Here is a 21,148-nt window from a genome sequence, read left to right on the forward strand (position 1 = left end):
ACAGCACAGCAAGAGGCTCAGACAGCAAAGCAGCAGCAGCAGCAGCAATAGCAATGGAGGGTTATATTATGCCCAGCAGCGAGGAAGCATTTTGGTGATTTGTTTTCCCAGAGAGCGCAGCAGGCAGCATTATTGCATTTTAATGGGACCTTGTGTAGAGGAGGGGGATGATTATAAGAACCAGCCCCCAGCAGAGAGGGGGGTCAGTTGAAACTGACTGGCACGTGGGCCACACCACCTCGTGGCCTGTTCTGTGCCCCAACCCCACCCGGGTGGCCTGCTCCCATCATGCAATGGAAGCGCAAGAGCTAACTGGTTAGAAAAGTGCCCCTCCCTCCTCGAGGTCAGACAGGAGAGCCCCTCCCCTTCCAGGGCAGTCTGTGCCAAGGTCTCCAGAGAAAGGTCCCGGGCGCAGTTCATCGCCAGCCACTCGGGAGCAGGACATCTTCAGGACGGTGCCTACACGGTGCCAGCTGGAGCTGGGAAAGAGAAAGAGGGAGAGGGAGAAAGTAGGGGAAGTGTGTGTTAAGATAGAGTCAATATGTAAAAGCTTGGGGAGGAACACCCACAAAACAGAAACATTCAGAGAAGGGGGGAAAATGAAGTTTGGAAAAATAACACTTTTAACTGCAACTGGAAAAAGCCACTGAAAAAAGGAGGGGGGGGGTTTTAATTCTTCCAATCGAGTTCGTTTTTTTTTTATTGAATTTATATAGCCACCCATCTCATGCATGTGGGTTTATTTATTTATTTATTGGATTTATATAGCCGCCCATCTCACACGTGTGATTTAGGATTGGGGTACTTTGTAAAAATTCTTTTCCCCATTCTTTCCCCACCCCATCCCATTTTTTTCTGTTTCCCAAAACCTCACATCTTTTAGGCTGAAACAAAGGTGTCCCACCATCCAGGAGCCTTTGCAAACAAGTCTCCCTGCGGGCTTCTCAGCTCCTCTAGGAAGAGTGCTATCTGTTGCCACGGCATCACCATAGAGTCTTCATCTCCCCTGGCAACGTCAGGAAGCTCCATGGTAACCCCAGGTGGGTAGGAGGTTACTTCAGGTGTGGGAGCTTCAGCCAGTGGCTGACTTTCTCCCCAAGAAGAAAGTTTAGTGTGTGATGGACAGATAGCCTTACGTTAACATGCATGCCCAGCCCAGCCCAGCCCCTGCTGAATAAGAGGGGTGGTTACGGGAGGACACCCAGGCTACTTTTAAGCAGAAATTATTAAGGAGTAAAAAAACCACCCAAGTAAGGAGTGAATGCTTGTTGTGTTGTGTTCCCCACTTCGGAAGAACTCAGTTCTTGGACCAGAGAAACCACTAGAGATAGGTTTTCTGGAAGGGACGCCAATAAAGATGCTACTACAGTACAATATCCAAATGTTCATCTTGGTTTCATCACTGTAAAGGACATAGAAGCTTCCCCCAGTAACCGGTTAATATTGCCAACGCCCCACTGAGAAAGGCCTTTCCATCGCTTCACTTGCAGACCACGCCTTCAGCATGTCTTGAAGGGGGATTGTGTGAGTGCCCTGTTGGACATCATCTCTGCCCCTGTGGTGCCGGTCAAATGGAGGACATTATTCACTACATCCTTCACTGCCCCATTTACAAGAAGATTAGAGCCATAATTATTGATGGTGGATGAATTTAACGGCCCAGAGCTCAAACGGTTGAATGATCTTCTTGCAGAGGTGTTTCCAACTATTAGTAATCAGTTGCTACTTTTGCTTTGTCACCATTTAAACTCGGAAATATTTTTTCCCATTCTTCATCATTGTCCTGGCTTTATCCTATTTTGACCTCTTTGTATCTAACACCCTTTATTACTTTATTTTACTCTTATTCTGTTCTCTTGTATTTATTTTATGTTACATTGTTATGACCTATGGGTACAACAATAAAAGATTTACTTACTGGTGTATGTTCACCCAACACACTTAACTAGGTTATAGCGTTACCATTTCTGTATGATGCTAAACTTGCATGGTGTGTGAACGCTTCCCTTTGGTTAGTTCTGCATCAATTCAGAATCCAGATTAAGCATGCAATGTTAACACAACCCCAGCTAAAATTACACAGGGTTATACAAGCATGCCAGCAAGGGCCCCCCTTGCCTGGGCCTTCCTCTCCCCCAACGCCGCAACACTTACTGGGACTCTTGCCTGTCGCCCTGGGGTCTGACAGTCTGCAGGAGAGGAGGTAGAAAGGGAATCAGTGAAGATGGGCCAAGGGTACAATATCCAGGGGTAGGAGAACTGGGGTGAGGAAGGAAAAGGCCAGAAAGTACCTACCCAGGGTCTGATTTTTTGCATCTGAATTTTTTACCTGCAAAAGAGAAAGGGGCAGAGTCAGACAGGAAGAAACAAGGCCCAGGTATACAGTCTGGAGATCTGGGGTGTGGAAAATAAATTGGGTGTGTGGACATGGGCACAAGCACTCATATCTACAGAATTCAGGGAGGAAGAGAGGGGCACCACAAGACTGAGAGTGCAAAAAACAAAACGTGAGCACTCTAAGATTTGGCTTTTCCCCCTTACATCCTTTTATTGAGAAACAAAAAAGAAAGAGGCTCTCCGTTCCATTGGGCAACATTTTTGTGTTTCAGTAATGAGTCTACAAAAGGTACAGGTAGTCCTCACTCAGCGACCACAATTGGGACTAGAATTTTGGTTGCTAAGAGAATCCAACCCAATTTTACGAACTTTCTGTGGTGGTCATTAAGCAAATCACTGTGGGTGTTAAGCAAACCACGTGGTTGTGATGTGAATCACATGGTTCCCCATTGATTTTGCTTGCCAAAAACTGGCTAGGAAGGTCGAAAATGGCGATCATGGGATCATGGGATGCTGCAACAGTCATAAATGCGAACCAGTTGCCAAGCACCCAAATCACAATCACGTGACCATGGGGATGCTGCGACAGTCATAAGTGTGAGGACTGGTTGTAAGTAGTTTTTTTCAGCACTGTCGTAAGTCCGAACCATCACTGAATGAATGGCTGTTAAGCAAGGACTACCTGTACTCATAAACACACTCATACACACCCAAAATAGGGTCTCTCTCCAAGGAATCCAAGAAAAGAGATAGAATTAGGAATGAGAGAACTCAGGATGGGATTTGTAGGGGCCCAAGTCAGATCCAAACAAGCATAACAGATGCAAGCATCAAGAAAAGGTGACTCACTCAGTGCTATCAAGATTCCCAGCACAAACATGACGGTGGCCAGGATCATCCCCACCAAGCGCAATGTCTCATAGTCTGGAGGGAGATATGGAGGTTCAAAAGTCAGATGTTTGTGACCATTCCAGTATATTCATATCCGGACACCCTGGATTCCCCACCCAAGCCATGCCACATTTCTTCATCTCTTGAAGGGAGAAACTCCAGACCTCCTTCCACCCATGTAGGCCAATATCTGCAACTTTCTATAACTTCACTCACCGTAAGTGAAGGGGTCAATGGGTTTGCTGGTCTCTAGGGAGTAAAGAGAACAGAGAGTCAGAGTCCAGTGGCCAAGCAAAGCTACTGAATATTTTATTTCAATAGCTTTGTTGGGTAATTACTGGGTGAAGTCATTCTTTCTACTTTACTACAAACTTTGCAGTACTATACTATACCGTTCTTCTGTGTTCGTTCTCCTGCTTTGCATGGATAATGCCATACTACAGGTAACACTGGAATCAGTCATATCTGGTTGGATTCACTAGTTGCTCATATCTCTTCCATTTTCTTGGGTGACAGAAGTAAACAAAGCACATAAACCAAACCTTGCAACAGATCCAAACTGCAGCTCTGCCTTTACGGCAACACTATTTACAACGCTTAACAAACATCATTCATCCTTCAATACATTCATCTATCAATAATGCTCCATTACCCTCTTGATTGGACAATCTGGCCAATCTCTACACAAGAAGAATAAGCAAATGCCAAATGACACACCCAAAGCAGCCATTTCCCCAAACTAGTGGGGGAATTAGTTGGGTAGCCTTATACATTTCTAAAAACAATCAATCAAACAATAACATAAATTCTTTAACACTTCAGCTGTGCAACCTAAGTGGGTTCCCTTTGATCAAAGGAGTTAAAAGATAGATTCCATGGTGGAGCCTCTGAGCTGGCTCGAAAGTATTGTTGAACAACTTAGGAAGTTTAACACTACGCTTTGCTCATGGGCTAAAGGTCTGACTGTGATTGTGAAAAACCAACAGCAGCTTTCTCACCACACTGAAGTGGGAACATAAAAGGCAGAACTGCAAGTCCTAAAATAGGTTTAACCTCGTGTGTGTGATGTGGGACTGCTCACTGAAGCTCTCCATTCCCCCAGAATATTAAGGCTGTGCTCATATAACAAGTCTGCCTTGTTCACTGAATTAGCCCCTCTGCTAGTTTCATGCTATACACTGAATTATAAGCCAATTAAGAGCACTGGGCTAGTAAAAGCAATCTTCCCAAGGTTAAAATTAAGCAAGCTTTGCAAGCTGTGCAAAGACAGCCCTAGGTTTTCAACCGACCTGTTTGAGCCCAGGTATGATTGCTATCCATCAAAGGATGAACTGCTCTGCAATTAAACAAAACCAAGTTCTCTTATTCCACTAGGGTAGATTCACACAACACATTAAACCCTAAACTTAGGTTAACAAAACACAGTATCCCTGTTCTCATATCATGGAATGTTTGGACCCATAAACCATATAATAGCTTAATGTGATGGCCTGGGTCACAGATCATGCTAGGACAATGGCTGAATCCCCACAACACAATGAACCACAATTTTAGCTTGGTCTGGTATGTTGGGTATACCCACCCTATGTGTATTAAAGAACTTGCCAGTGCAAATGTATCTGACTCACATCTAACAAATTGTTGTTGTTTATTCGTTCAGTCGCTTCCGACTCTTCGTGACTTCATGGACCAGCCCACGCCAGAGCTTCCTGTCGGTCGTCAACACGCCCAGCTCCCCCAGGGACGAGTCCGTCACCTCTAGAATATCATCCATCCATCTTGCCCTTGGTCGGCCCCTCTTCCTTTTGCCCTCCACTCTCCCCAGCATCAGCATCTTCTCCAGGGTGTCCTGTCTTCTCATTAGGTGGCCAAAGTATTTCAGTTTTGCCTTTAATATCATTCCCTCAAGTGAGCAGTCTGGCTTTATTTCCTGGGGGATGGACTGGTTTGATCGTCTTGCAGTCCAAGGCACTCTCAGAATTTTCCTCCAACACCACAGTTCAAAAGCATCGATCTTCCTTCGCTCAGCCTTCCTTATGGTCCAGCTCTCGCAGCCATATGTTACTACAGGGAACACCATTGCTTTAACTATGCGGACCTTTGTTGTCAGTGTGATGTCTCTGCTCTTAACTATTTTATCGAGATTTGTCATTGCTCTTCTCCCAAGGATTAAGCGTCTTCTGATTTCCTGACTGCAGTCAGCATCTGCAGTCATCTAACAAATATTTTGTGAATATTCTCTGAGTAGTCTTTAAGGTGACTCATATCACTTTTTTTTTTCCTGCAATGGACTAATGTAGTTACTCCTTTGGAAACTGAATAAAAGTCTTATCTAGTCTCTAGCTGGTATGTCTTCCAGGCTTTGTCAGTCTTCTGTATTTCTCCATAGAAAACACAGTCCTCTGAATGTCAAGCATGGTCCAATCCAGTGTTTCTCAACCTTGGCAGCTTTAAGATGGACTTCAACTCCCAGAATTCTCCAGCCAGCATGCTGGCAAGGGAATTCTGGGAGCTGAAGTCCACACATGTTAAAGCTGCCAAGGTTGAGAAACACTGGTCCGATCAATGCAACTAAATATGTTCCCCTTCAAAATGGCACAAGGTTGCAATTTGGAACCAACAACCTTAAATAGGAGCCAACGGTCATTCTTCCACCTTTCAAATATCACAACTGCTTGTGGACTAATCTTTTCAGCTAAAAGCAAAGGAAACTACCTTGCCCTGCACCAGACCAGTCATTACCAACATTCTCTGCCGTTTTTCTGAGGTTTGAACCAGAACCTTTTGATGCAAACCACTTGTCTGGCCACAGAGCTGTGGTTGCAGCATCTGATTGGACAAAACCAGAATTGTCTTTGCAAAGGAATTAAAAAATGGGAGTTGAAGTCCACCTATCTTAAAGTTCCCACGGTTTAAAAAATAAATAAAAAATAAAAAGAATGGATTGCTACCAGCACCTTTGGATGTTTTAAGAACACACATGTACCTTTTGGATAGATATTGGCAATGCTTTCTTGCCTGGATGTGACAACAGCTAGTGAAATACAATGGCTTCATTTGCCTAATAGATTTAACTTTTTTTTTTTTTGGTTCCTTCCAGTCAGTCTTGACTCCTGGAGACTGCCTGGGCAAGTCCATGCAGTTTTCTTGGCAAGTTTTCAGAAGTGGTTTGCCATTGCCTGCTTCCTAGGGCTGAGAGAGAGTGACTGGCCCAAGGTCACCCAGCTGGCTTTGTGTCTAACGCAGGATTAGAACTCACAGTCTCCCAGTTTCTAGCCTGATGCCTTAACCATTACACCAGACTGGCTCACAATATATTTAACTAAGCCAGTTAAAAATCTGGTGGCTGCTTTTGCATAACCTGGTAAACTTGGATAGTTTTCATCTTGTTGAGGGTTTTTTTTTTAATGTGTTGTCTTAAAAGGTCACTTATAAGTGACTTGCTGGATGAGGCCAGCCAATAAAATCTGCTTCTGGAAATCTGCAATGAAGTTAGAAAGAGTTTGCCAATATCCTACACAAATGGGGCTTTCAAGAAAATGTTGCAGTGCAGAATATTTCTGTTTCACTCTAGACATTCCACTTCAGTCCTCTTTCCTCTTGGGGTTTTCTGCAGTTTTAACCCTGCTGATTTGCTGTATGCAACCAAAGGAAGAAAAAAAAATTTTTTTGCACTGCTGATATGGTGGGCAGGGCATTTCCGTAGAGATCCCCATCCTTGGGGGTTCTCAAGGTGGCCATCTTTGTATGAACAGTGACATTCCAGCTATCAAGGACTGGCATCTGAAAACCCAGTTAGGATATCATGGAACTGAACTTAAAACTAGGGCAGAATTAAATTGGCAGGTCTGTGAGTGATGACAATGAGATGCAAGAAATGTGTACACATGTGCTCATTCCTGTCTGTATACACACTCACTATAGGGTAGAGCTGTGACTGCAGTAAGGCAGCCATCCAAAACACATACCATGCAAATCCCTAAACTAGGTTAGCAAAGCATATAACTGTGTTCACATAACAGGCTATACCCAAGTAGACTGTAATGTGGCTTAATTTGATGGTCTGGTTCAGACAAGTTCCTAAGGCACTAGTTAGGTTTCCACAAATGACCCAATCCAATTTTAAACCAGTCCCCTTTGTATTATGAACACTGCCTGAATCTAAAGCCATGCCAGGAATGGGTATAAGTACAGAACTGGTATTAATATAGGTATAGCTCAAGATACAGACATAGGTGTAGACACATACACACCTTTGCAGAAGACCAATAAAGACTGGGAGTCTTCTATTCTTATTGCATCCATTTATTATTTATACTGCAATATCAAAAGATGCCAGGGCATGATGCAATTAAGAAAAACAATAAAATGAAACAAAGGAACAAAACCACAGTAAAACAACCTGGATAAAATAAGATCCAGCTTGAGCTACTGCCACTGAGAACCAAACCCTGAATGAATAATAACATCTTCCAGTGTTGAAACAAAACTAAGTTGGCACCTGTCTAGCCTCTGGGGGAAGGACACTCTCTAGATCAGCATTTCTCAACCGTGGCAACTTTAAGATAGGTGAACTTCAACTCCCAGAATTCCCCAGCCAGCACAGCACAGCTGGCTGGGGAATTCTGGGAGTTGAAGTCCACCTATCTTAAAGTTGCCAAGGTTGAAAAATACTGCTCTAGATGGAGTGCCACTGCTAAGAAGGCTTTGTTTCTAGTCCCAAAACATTTAGTCACTTGAGCATCCAAATGCTGCCCCTTTTTCATAAAGAAAAAAGTTAATAGTTTGGCCATTTGACATCCCTTAGTGATATTGGTCATCTGATGTCTCCTCCCGTCTAAACAAAGGACCAGCCAGGGGCATCTGCGGGGGGTTGGGGTGGCGCGGCAGGGAGGAAGAGTCTAGATGGCAGCCATGATGATGTGATCAAAGCCCTGCCCCATTTTTACAGATGTTGCAGCTGCCATCTTGGCTTCTGGCCCCCCTCTCTTTCCAGTCACCCCAACTGGCCCTGATCAGGGGTTCAAATGGTGACCATGAGCCACAGTGGCAGTGTTCACACACGACACTTAACCTGTACTGAATTAAACCCGGGTGGTGTAAGCAACTGGAGAAAAGGAAAGATTGCCAGAGAGGTTCTGATATGGTGCTCCAGCACAAAGAGGAGAAAGAAATGATTTTCAGGGTACAAAGGCTTCAACTCCACTGCTATGAGAGAAAGGGAAAAGAAGAGAATAGAGCTGCTATGAGAGAAAGGGAAAAGAAGAGAATAGAGCTCTGTTGCACGGTAGAACAGACCAAGCCCAAGAACATTTATAGAAACTGATTTCCTGAATCTGTGCCCAGCAGCAGTGATGGAAAGAAAAAAAGACTGGGACATTGGCATGCGGTGGGGGTGGGGGCAGGGGATGACAAAATGCTCCATGCAACTTCATGCTGCAGATTCCAGCCCTTATACACTTGCGTGTGACGTTGCAAACTCAAAAGTGCGGAGCATGTACCATGATATGACAACACCCATTTCTTTTTGACAACATCATAGCTAGTTGCAAGCTAAGGCATATTACGCTAAGCCATAGTGTGTATAAATCATGGCTTATTGAATGACCTACAACTGGCTGTATTTACATTGCACTGACTAGGTTCAGATAACATGTTAAACCCTAAATCCAGGTTAACTAGCCACAACTGGGCCACCACAATGTGTTATACCCCAAATAAATAAATTACATGGGGATCTCCCCTAATTTTATCCTCATGGCAATCCTGCGAGGTGTGCTGAGCTGGAATAGAATGACTGGCTCAAAGTCACCCAGAGTCCAATCCAATCCAGACCCAGTGTCCAATCCAACATTTGAACCACTGCTGTTATCACAACATAGAAAAGTCCCCTTTTGGTGCCCTTTTCATCAGCCTCCCACAATCTGTGCTGTAATGCACATCAAAGCAACCAAGTTGAGGAAGGCAAACCAGAGATTTGTACAAACGGTTCTAACCTAAGTGTCATCTTCTCTTTGGGGATATAATGTAGTGGCTTGCATTCTGACCATGCAGTTAACCTGTTTCTGAATTAAACCCATTTTCTGAGTTTACACAATAAACAGATTCTTATGCTTCCTCCTCCTCTGTTTCTCCTTCTTCTCCAACTACCCAAGCATAGCTTGGTGTGTCAGTGCAGCTCCTAGGTCTTTAATTGATCTGATAGCCATGGTATCTTTCAACCCTTCTCCAAACCTATTTGGTTGGATAACTTGTTCTCTACGTGCCTGCCTGCCTTCAAATGGGAAAGCCAAGATGTTTTTCTTCCTTAACTGAACATTCTTCCATCGGGATTTCCTCCGGCCCGCCATCAGGAAGAAACATCCCAGAGTTCAAGAGGACACGTCAACAGCATTTCTCTAATTCCCCTGCTCTCCATTTCCATCCCATTCCTTGTAACCGACTCCAATTTTTCTGGCCAAGGGAGCCTCATCAACTGCCCCTTTCCGCAGAACTCCTACAGATTTTGACTTATTTTGACACCGTTGTTTCTTCCATCCTATATAAGGGCATAGAAAAGGAGAGAACATTCTTGACTTTTATCAAGTGTTTCTTGGCCAAGGCACCCTCCCAACGTCCAGCCTTGCCTCCATGGGCTTTCTCTTCTGTCCTCTCACTGCCAGTGTTGTCTTTGCCCCACGCATAACATTTTAGACATAATCCTAATTTTAGGCCAGGCCACTAAAATTCTCCCTCTTGGGATTCTTGTACCTCACTGCAAAGGAGCCTTTTTCCCACCTGACACCAAAACTAGGAGAAACCTTACCTCAGCCATGATTATGAGCAACAATTTGGCCACAGATTTGGAGCAGATTTATCTGGGAACCTTACTGCCCCCTCCATACCTCTTTCACAGAATCAGACAATCCAAGAACGTAAAAGTTGGAAGGGGTCTTGGAGATCATCTAGTCCAACCCCCTGCCCAACGTGGGAATCACGTCTATAGTAAAACCCAGTGCTTCATCTGAGCTGCCTCATCCTTTGCACACCAACGTGCACCCTCCATCACATGCTTTAGAAGCATTACCCATGCTGGTTTACTGTTCTTGCAGAGAAAACTAGAAAGTTGGCTTGCCCTCAACCCCCTGCAGCCTATAAGTAAGGTGAAGCCTCCAAGCGCTTAAGGTAAGATTGAGGGCAGCTGCGGCAGCTGGGACTGCGGATGAATAATGCAAACTCCAATGCAGAGGATGGAGGGTTGCCATGGAGACGGGATACTGCATAACCCAGCACAGCATCTTAATCCGCTGCCAGGCTTAGGAGGCAGGCAGATCAGAAGGATGCAGGATGCTCAGGTCCTCCCAGAGCTGGCTCCAAGAAAAACTGTTTATAGGAAACTTCACCCCAACTTAGGGTTGCGCGCCTTCTGCTTCCACCATGCACCAAAGCCTGGCCAGTTCCCCCTCAGTTTTGTCCCACCGGTCCTTGGTCAGCACCCCGCCCATCCCCGAAATCTCAACCGTTGTCCTGAGATGTCCTCTGGAACCTAGAGGCCCTTCTGTTTTTTTCTCCCCATCATCCGAGGTCTGTCTTCTCCCGCAAACCATGGGTTGGATGTGAGTTTGGTGTGGGGCAAGTTCTCCTCTAACCAAATCAGCAGTTGAGTTTTCCAAACCAGAAGGATCTGGAAGTGGGCCAGAGAAGCACTCTGCAGAAGACTGGTGCAGCAGCAGGGAGAGGGGGGAAAAGGGAGTGGCAATTCCCAGAGCTATTAGATCCAAAAAAAAATTTTTTTTTCTGTTCAAAGTCTGGCCAGGGAAGCCCACTGGCGTTATCCATCCCCTTAATTTCATTCCTCCATGATGCCACATCACGTCACCACAGTTCGATCATCTCCACCTCTAAAAAGAAAAGTGGCATTCTGCAATGCTGTAAAACACCTCACACTTGTGCTAAGTGCGAACCTGGTTTAGAAGATGGGATCTGAGTCTGGATTTGGGAGGGGTGGCTCTAGCCCAGCCCTTCAGAAGTCCTTGAACTGAAAAAAAGAGTTGGGTGTTTTTTGTTCGTTTTTTTGGTGGCTGGCACGCTGACTGGTCAAACGCTGAGGAAGTACAAGGCAGCAGTGGATGCTTGCAGTCAGAAAATTTGCCTCTTTATCCTGAAAACAACTTGAACACTTCCTCTGGGGGGATAAAACAACACACAGGTGGTAACACCTGACTTTGGCTTTTGGATCTAAGAGAGGTATGGCTCTCACATACCCTATAAATGTATCCACCTGAAATAATTTGGGTTCACCTAAGGAAATTGGAGAGAGCCAGTCTGGTGTAGTGGTGAAGGCACCAGGCTAGAAACCGGGAGGCCATGAGTTCTAGTCCCACCTTAGGAACAAAGCCAGCTGGGTGGCCTCGGGCCAGTCGCGCGCTCTCAGCCCCAGGAAGGAGGCAATGGCGAACCACTTCTGAAAAACCTTGCCAAGAAAACTGCAGGGACTTGTCCAGGCAGTCCCCGAGAACTGGACATGATTGAATGGATAAAAAAAAGAAAACTTGAGTTCCTTTTTCTTGATTTTTCTTTATTAAAAGCACATTAGTTCTTAGTTCATATCTGAATACTTCCCCTATGATTCATTGGTCATACACAGGATGGGCCTCAGAAAGAGCTGGGTTCAGATTAGGACTGAAAGAAATGAGTGTGTTGGAGGGATGTTATGTTGAATTATTCCCAGATCTTCTTCATCTGAATTTGCTTACAAATTCTGATGATCTTTCAATACGTGTGGATTTAAGCTTTTTTAAGGTACAAATAATATACTGATTTGGTAAGAATGTTCAGTGGTATTGCCCTAATGTTGACTAATAACAGCTGAACTTGACCTGTTCTACCATGCCCACATCAAAAGCATAAAATGGATCAGTTGAACTTCACAACAAACAAATTTGAATCAGCGAGTGCCATGGGTATGTGAAATTTCATTTCACCTATGGTTCTGGTAACATTTAGGTTTATGAGATGATTTCAGAAATAACCTGTCATGAGTACTGATGGCGAGCAGGAGGGGGCCCCCATCAAGGGTGGAAAACGCATGCTGAGGAATTAAGCAGCCATTCAAAGAGACACAGATCAGGCCCACCTTAGCTTTTGGGGTTTGTCTGTCTGGGTTTTTCCCACGCTTCTTCAGTTTGTTAGGATTCTGTTTATGTAGCAGTAATAAACACTAGAGACCTACTCCTCATCTCAGTGTGATTTCTCAGTGAGGACATAACCTGCAGATAGTCCTTGCTTAACAACTACAATTGGGACTGGAATTTAGGTTGATAAGCGATGTGGTTGTAAAGTGAATCAACTCAATTTTATGACCATTTTGTGGTGGCTGTTAAGCGAATCACATGGTCATTAAGTGAGCCATGTGGTCATTTGTTCCCTATTGATTTTGCTTACCGGAAGCTAACTGGGAAGGTTGAAAAGGGAGATCATGTGACTGCAGGACACTGCAACCGTTGTAAATGCACGACAGTTGCGAAGCACCCAAATTGCAATCATGTGACCACAGGGACGCTTCAACGGTTGTAAGTTGTTTTTTCAGTACTACGGTAACTCTGGACGGTCACTAAATGAATGGTCATTAAGCAAGGACTACCTGTAAAGATTATCAAGTACACTAAAATAGATACCGTGAGCAATTAATATTATTCCACACAACAGCATTACATGAAACTTTTGGTCAGGCTGGAAAAATTATTAGTAAACTAATGTTACTGGTCCAAGACCCAAAAACATAATTTCGGCACTAAAGCAGGACCATTTGTTATGGTATACACAAATATACAACTCTAACTGGATAGGTACCAAACAACAGCTGTGGAAGAAAACTTGATATTTTGGAGAAATCATCTTCCTTTCACTTTGATTATAAACTTCCAAATCACAGAAAGGTTTTGAACAAGAGGACAAAGTTTAGTCAGACAAAAACTCGAATCTTTGATCAATAGATGCCTCTGTTTGTTAAGGTAGTGTCAGCAACTGCCCGAGACTTACCATAAATAGAGGTAGTCCTTGCTTAATGACCACAACTGAGACCAGAATTTCAGTCGCTAAGCAAAGCGGTCATTAAGTGAATCCAACGTGATTTTACAACCTTTTTGCGGCAGTTGTTAAGCGAATCACTATGGTTGTTAAGCGAACCATGTGGTCGTTAAGCAAATCACGCAGTTCCCCATTGATTTTGCTTACCAGAAGCTGGCCGGGAAGGTCGAAAATGGTGATCACGTGACCATGGGATGCTGTGGCAGTCACAAATGCGAACCAGTTGCCAAGTGCCCAACTCATGATCACGTGACTGTGGGGATGCTGCGATGGTCATGTGAGCACCAGTTGTAAGTCAGTTTTTCCAGCACCGTCATAAGTCTGAACCATCATTAAACGAATGGTCATTAAGTGAGGACCTGTAGTTTCCCTGTTATACAAACCAGAGGCAGTGCTCATGAATGTGAAAGCTTGCAAGACCACACAATAGCAAGAACCTGGTTTCTCTGCTGCAAAGAAAACAGCACCAGGATGGTCAGGGAAGACCCAGCCCAAAACAGATCATCCCTTTGCCTAGATGTCCTACATTCTTAATATTCTGGCACCAACCTTTTGAAGCGAAAACCACAGTGACCAACTATTTATTGAAGAACATTCCCCCAGTCCCCTGTTTATATTTTGATGCTCAGGAGACACGTTGACACAATTGCTGGGAAAACAACACCAAGCCCCTTCTTGCCAAAAGTCAATAGAATTACAGCTTAAAAGCCCTAATGGTTCCACATTGTTTCCTGGTTTAGGGAAAGGTGAACACTGAAGGTTTTGTACGGGTCAGCTTTTGAGTTCACACGGGGTTAACTTTTAGTCCTGGCAAACATACATGCAGGCAATCTCAACTGCCTGGCAAGGTGGCTAATGCAAATGGAGGGGCTTTCTTTCCAAAAACAGGGAGGGAAGGGGGGTGTTGAACTTTACCCTACATATATTTAGGGTTTATTTTAGCTAATGAGGAATTACAGAAATTGGTCCATTGCGTGTAGAGGCATCAGTTTGAGAAGGTAACACGTAGGGGTGTCTGAGCATAAAAACCAGGAGGAACTTCTATTACACTGGCACAGCCATCTTGACTTTTTTGACCTGATGGCACCTCTGGCAATGTGAGTACATCAGCACCAGATATCACAACTCACGAAAGGAGTACAGGTAGTTCTCACTTAATGACCATTCGTTTAGTGATGGTTCAGACTTACAACGGTGCTGAAAAAACCGACTTGCAACCGGTGCTCACACTTACAACCGTCACAGCGTCCCCACAGTCATGTGATCACAATTTGGGTGCTTGGCAACCGGTTCGCATTTATGACCATCACAGCGTCCTGTGGTCACGTGATCACCATTTTCAATCTTTCCAGCCAGCTTCTGGCAAGCAAAATCAGTAGGGAACTGCATGATTCACTTAATGACCATGTGGTCTGTTTAATTACTGCGATGATTTGCTTAATTACCACTGCAAAAAAGGTTGTAAAATCAAGCCAGATTCACTTAATGACTGCTTATCAACCAAATGACCACTTAGCAACCAAAATTCCAGTCCCAATTGTGGTTGTTAAGCGTGGACTACCTGTAAAGAGAACATACCTCCCTATTCACAAAAGCCAAACACCATGTGCCATGAGAAAACATGTTCCATGGGTGTGTGGGAAGGTTGGGTGGTGACAACCAACCCTCACATCCAGGGGCATTCCCAGGGTATGGTCATAAAGTGCCAGCCACAATGGTACAATCGAAGCTCTGCTTTTTATGTGCATCACAATGCACATTAAAAAACAGGCAGAGTTTTGATCACACCACTGTGGTTGCCATCTGGACTTTTTTGACTATACCCTCCAGACCCCTGCTCACATCAGTGCATTCTGACATGCACAGCATGTACCAATGGAGCTACTATGCTCCTGTTCCCTTTTAAACCATGCATAGGACAGCAAACGCTAAAAATCAAACAGTTTAAACTTTCCATGTCTGTGGTGAATCCCATCTATAGGTAGTCCTCAACTTACAATCACAATTGGGACCAGAACTCCCATTGCTAAGCGAGGTGGTCATTAAGTGAGTCACACCTGATTTTATGACCTTTTTTGCCATGGTCGTCAAGTGAACCCAGCTTCCCCCATTGACTTTGCTTGCTCGAACCTGGCTGGGAAGGTCGCAAATGGTGATCACGTGATCCCAGGATGCTGCAACCATTGTAAATATGTGCCATTTGTCAAGTGCCTGAATTTTGATCAAGTGACTGCAGGGATACTGTGATGGTCATAAGTGCAAGGACCAGTCATAAGTCACTTTCTTCAGTGCCATCATAACTTCAAACAGTTGCTAAATGAATGGTCATAAGTCATGGACTAATATAATAATACAACTGTATTATTAGGCAGGTGCCAAAGAGGAGAGAATCAGAGTCATTGGCTGCATTTTAGATCATTTATTTTTATGCATTTGTTGTTAATTTGATTGTTGTACTGGGTATATATGTTGCTGCAAGTTAACTATGATTAGACTGGCCATAAGTCTAGTAAAACCCTAGTTAAATTTTATTGGCATCTATCTTCAGGGAGGCTTGATTGACAATTGTGATTTACTTTAACTATTGTTTTTATAATTTTGATGTATTTTATTGTGGCATTTATAATTTTACCCAGAATCTTTTGAGTTGGGCAGGCTATAAAAACTGTAAACTTTTTTTTATAAAAAAACTAAAATATGTACTTATTGATCTTGGTAGAGGAGCCAAACTATTTGATGGGCTGCACAAAACTGTACAACTGTTACTGGACTGCAGATGCATTCACACAATATATGGTTAGCACTAACCTGAGATTAAGCTTCTTCACGGCTCAGCTTTTTGCCTGAAAACTTTGCTCAAGTGCTGATTCAGGGGAACGTGCATGCCTCAATAATGGGTTACTTCAGAAACCAGGCTCTGCAAAGCCAGCCATCCTTCAGTTTGACTCCAAGCAGGGTTTCTCTCTACATAATGTATGAAATGGCCACAATGCCAGGAAGAAGCGTTTCTCTATGGCTGGAATCAATACAGATTATTAGAATACCTGGCTTGACATCCTGTATTTGCAAACAGGAATGCACATTACTGTTGATTAGACAGATGGCTGCTTACTCACATGGCGCAGCAAGGAGCCACAGATGCACACAGTTTCAGGGCATGAGGACATCCACAGCCTTAGACACATAGAGGCTACTGGCTGATCAAGAAGTTGTCCACAAAATGCACAGGTTCTTTGCCTTTCTATCTAACCTAAAAAATGGATTGCATATTCTGGACATGCAAACAGGTGATGTACATGGACACACATAAACTAGGTTTATGTAACATGTTTAGCCAGGCCTGTTAAAAAACTAGTGGCTACAGTCTTACAACATATCAAGCTTGGTTAGTTTTCATCTGGGTGAGCATTGCTATGGCTGGGCTTGTTGTGTGACACCAAGCTACTTGCCTAGTTTATGGATGAATGGATTGTACAAACCCAGCAAGTAGATTGATTCTGGAATCAAGTTAAGGGAGACATGTGAACCCAGCCACACTTTTGTCATGAGTAGGTATGTTCCCTTGCAACATACCTCCTCTATTAATAGTATCCTACCTACTTTGGCCACTACGCATTGGCCACTAAGCATTCTGATGCAACTGTGGCCATGTCTGGTGGCTCCTGTAGCTGAAGGGATGGACCCCAAAGCCCTTCCAGGGTGCAATCACACAGGTCAAGCACAGCATGCCCTTCAGAAGCCTAACAGACCCAATGCCCCCACCAGCATGCAGTTAGTGAATTTGTGAGTGCAAAGACGAGTTGTGTTCCCACAGTCCCAATTTCCCCCATAACTGTGCATCACTCAGAAAAAAATCCAATGTGCACAGCTATACTCACAGACAATGCATGAAATATGAATTGTGGGAACAGAGAAAAATTGATCCTGTTCGCTCTTCTGATAGGCCATGTTCACACAACACAACTAGTAAGTGAACTAGTCCATTGTCTCAGTTTGTGCAGCACGTTGAAGTACAAACAAACCAAGTGGTTTATGATCACACAATACCCTGAGCTACCATGAAACAAATAAAGGTCAACTCTAATCCAGCTTACCTGCTGTGTGAATGCAACTGTTAGGTTTGTAACTGACCTAGTTAAACAGGTTATGTTAATACAACCATAACTTAAAAACTGAGGATGGGGAAACGTGATTTGGCTAAAATTAAGGGGAAATGGAGAATGGAAGTTCATTAAAGATCTTGGTATGGATCACACACTAAGACCCTAATTTTGTAATCCACAGTTTCTTGAACAAACCACAACTGTCTGGGTTCACACAGCACACTATGCCATTATCTATGGTTTGCAAAGCAGAAGAGCTGGATTTATGCAACAAACAAGCAAACCACATAATAGCTTAGTCTAATGTGAAAATGAGAGCCAGTTTGGTGTAGTCATTAAGGCACTGGGCTAGAAACTGGGAGCCATGAGTTCTAGTCCCGCCTTAGGCATGAAGCCAGCTGGGTGACCTTGGGCCAGTCGCTCTCTCTCAGCCCTAGGAAGGAGGCAATGGCAAACCACTTCTGAAAAATCTGCCAAGAAAACTGCAGGGACTTCTCCAGACAGTCTCTAAGGATTGGACATGATTGAATGCATTTAAAAAAAAAATGTGAGCATGCAATCGCTGATACTTTCCATCCCAGAATTTTAGCTCTGACCAAAGGGTTCCTAAGTATATAAAGCCTTAACAAGCCATAGGCCCTTATCTCATGAACACCAAATATTTAGCCACCCCATGAAGGCTCACCCAAGAGGCATGTGGTATCTTCAGGACAGAAGCCAGCACAGGAACTAATTATCTTTACATTGTCTTGCAACGTCTCACTTATAGGATGCACGATTAATACATTTGCTTGACACATACAATTCTAACTCCCCAGAGAATTTGAGCTGCCAGACTGACCCCAAAATATGCAGCAAACCATGTAAACTCACACAGACAGAGAAGCACAGACTTCATTCTTTCACAAACACCTACTCAATGAAAAACACAAATTAGAGAGAACACCATTCACAGATGCATACAAATAGCAAATTATACGCACACATATACAACTGCACCAGATCTGAACAGGAACGGGTCGACTTTGGTTGGGTGAAATGCCTGAGGTACAGCCAATTGCAGTTTTCATCTCCCAGGGTGTCCCCCCACCCAATCTGTGGTTCAGAGCCATTTGCCAGCTTTGATTTTTCTGCCTGTTCAGCTCTCCCAGCAGGAAAAGCGATAGGCTGCCATTCATCAGTGCAGGCGCCACATCTCAGGGAGCACAAATTGGTTTTCAAGCCCACTTGGGGGGTTGCATTCTAGCTTGCAGAAGAGGACCCGTCGCTTTGGGTGCCACAGCCTGGCATTTTACAGCTTCCTCAATCAGGGCTTAGTTTCATCCTTGCACTGAAGCTCTGCAGGTGTAGGCAAGCCTATTGGTCAGTGCAGAAGACCCCCAGGTCAGAACAGGAAGCAGGGGATGAGCAGTCCCACTGCCTGATTCCTAAGAGACCCACAGGGAACCAGAGATGAGCAACCTACCACTGTGCATGCTACCACATGCACATTCCTGATAGGTGCAGCACAGCTCCACACATCAGCTAGCAACTGCCTCTGGTCTTTCCAGCCCTCACACATCCTGCTCTGCACCAGAAGCTTAGCCACTACCTTTGGCACCGCAAGCGGGCCACACAGGCTAAGGCAGAGCTCCGTACCCCTGGCTCTGCCCAAATTCTTGCCCAAACAGGTGGGGGCACCCCTCTTTTTGCAAGCCACACGCCATCAAGGCATCCAGGCTCACCACCACCACCGCCTCCTTTCTTGGCAGCATCTGCGGGCCTGTCAGTCAAACAGGAGCTGCAGAAGAAATGACTTCAGGCTGCTCAGTTCTGCAGTGAACCGGGCAACACGCTGCCATGTGCCTGCAAACACATCACACACGGAGCAAACTCAGCCGCTGCAGCAATTCCCAGGGGAAGACAGCGGAAGGCGAAAGTCACCACTGCACACCTGCCTCCATTGCAGCTCCCCGTGAGCAGACAAACAGCTGAGCATCCAGATTTTTTTTGAAGAAGTGGTTATATGTACATGCATGCACACATGCACCCCACCCCACTAGCCACACCTGCCAGAGTTCACTGCATAAAGCTGTGCTCCTGCACACAAGTTGTCTGCATGCAGACAACCTGCCTAACCCAGTTCCTGAATTAACCCGCTGGCTACGTCTGCATAACATACCAAACCAAACCATCATCGAAGGAGCCAGATGCTAAGCTGCAAAAACGTTAACCCCGTTTAGCGAGTCAGTCCTTAACTGACTTGGTTAAGCATGTTGTGTGAACAGGGCTTGTGTGCATGTGGGTGCTTGTACAGATCCACCTTTTGCCTATTTAGCTGGGAAGGGAGGCACAGCACAGAGCTACCCACAAGCCAACTCCAGATGAACACCAGTTCTGGGTCAGTGCACCACGCGGACCCTCATCCCCTGGTAATTAGGTAAACCGTGATAGGTAAACCATGCCTAAGTCAATTCTGCAAGCAGGCACTCAGTCCCAAGGGATCGTTCCCACACATTCAAGGGCACAACGGGAAAGTTAGAGATTTTATAAAAACCTGCAAAGTTGCGGGGAAGAGGGGAATAAAAAACAAATTAAGGGGTTGGAGGGAAGAAAAATTGCAGGCAGCCGGGCATTAGCATGCAAACTGCGGGCTTAAAAAAAACAACACCCAAATGGAAAACAGCGCTATTCGCCGGCGCCGTTCCGGAGCGGCTTCAGAGCAGCGGCGGGAGCAGCATCCCTCGATTCCCAACCACCCTGAGCGAGCGCGGCTCTTCCTTCGGACTAACGCCGCAATGTGCCTAAATGTCACTTCTCAACCCCCACCCCCCGGCACTCCGGCTCTGCCGAGGAAGACGTCTATAATCCGGCGTGCCCCCCCCCCCAAAATGAGGCTCCAGCCGCCGCCCTCCCCGCCGCCTCGCTTTTGCTCACCAGCCCCCAGCCAGGGATGGCTGGCCTGGCTGGCTGGCGGAGCTTCGGGGGGGATCCCCCCTCCAGGGAACCCCGATCGCCCCCTCCTCTCCTGCCTCCCTGCGGAGCGGGGTGGGAAGGGGCGGCTCACCCTGATGCGGCGCTGGGGTGATCATGGTGCGGGGACACCGGCGAGGCTGCAACTCCCGAGCAGGTTCGATCCGGAGCAAAGAGCGAATGCGGCAAGGCCAGGCTGGGCGGGCGAGAAATAAGACGGGAGCGAAGATGCGGGACTGGGTGGGGGTGGCTTTCCCAGCGCCCCCCACCCCCGCCCGAGGCTCTCTGTCTCTCTCTGCTCCACGTGGGAAGGGAATAACCAGTGGAAACGGAGAGAAGTGGATCGTCGATAGGTGGGTGGGGGGAGAGGGAGAGCCAATCTCACACCTTTGGCCTCTGATCTCTCCCCTTCTCAAGTCAACGCAAAGCAAACCGCTTCGCGAAGATGATGCCGGGTGTCCTGCTTCCCAGGGACCGCTTTTTTTCCGAATCGGGCGCCGCTAGCTCCGCAAGCTTCCGTAAATCAGGACGGGAACTACCCCGCGGTAAATAGGCTCCCGGCTTTCCCCTTCGCCCGAAGAGCTTGGGGGAGCTTCCCTGCGCAGGGGCAGTCTATCTCTGCTTAGTTGCTGAATAGAAGCGGCTCGGCTACCTCCTCGGCGCTGTGCCGGTGCCCCGCGGGCGCGACTGGCTTTTGGAGAAAGGACGGTAGAGTAGTCCTATGTCATTCTGGACCTCCCTTCCCCAACCAGGTGCCCTCTTGATGTGTTGGGGCTACAGCTTCCGGAAGACCCAGG

The 21,148-nt window shown here is 45.6% G+C and overlaps 1 long non-coding RNA gene across 1 annotated transcript; it reads right to left on the reverse strand.

Moving 5' to 3' along the window:
* Positions 1–463: 463 nt before the first annotated feature.
* LOC134503407 (uncharacterized) lies at positions 464–20,484 on the reverse strand. Its single transcript, XR_010068537.1, has 5 exons — positions 20,446–20,484; positions 3,445–3,477; positions 2,296–2,329; positions 2,155–2,189; positions 464–479 (listed from the first exon to the last, which is right to left on the reverse strand). It is a non-coding gene; the product is annotated as an uncharacterized LOC134503407 (long non-coding RNA).
* Between the last annotated feature and the right edge of the window lie 664 nt (positions 20,485–21,148).

The sequence above is a fragment of the Candoia aspera genome, chromosome 10, assembly GCF_035149785.1.
Source record: "Candoia aspera isolate rCanAsp1 chromosome 10, rCanAsp1.hap2, whole genome shotgun sequence".
Lineage (NCBI taxonomy): Eukaryota > Metazoa > Chordata > Lepidosauria > Squamata > Boidae > Candoia > Candoia aspera.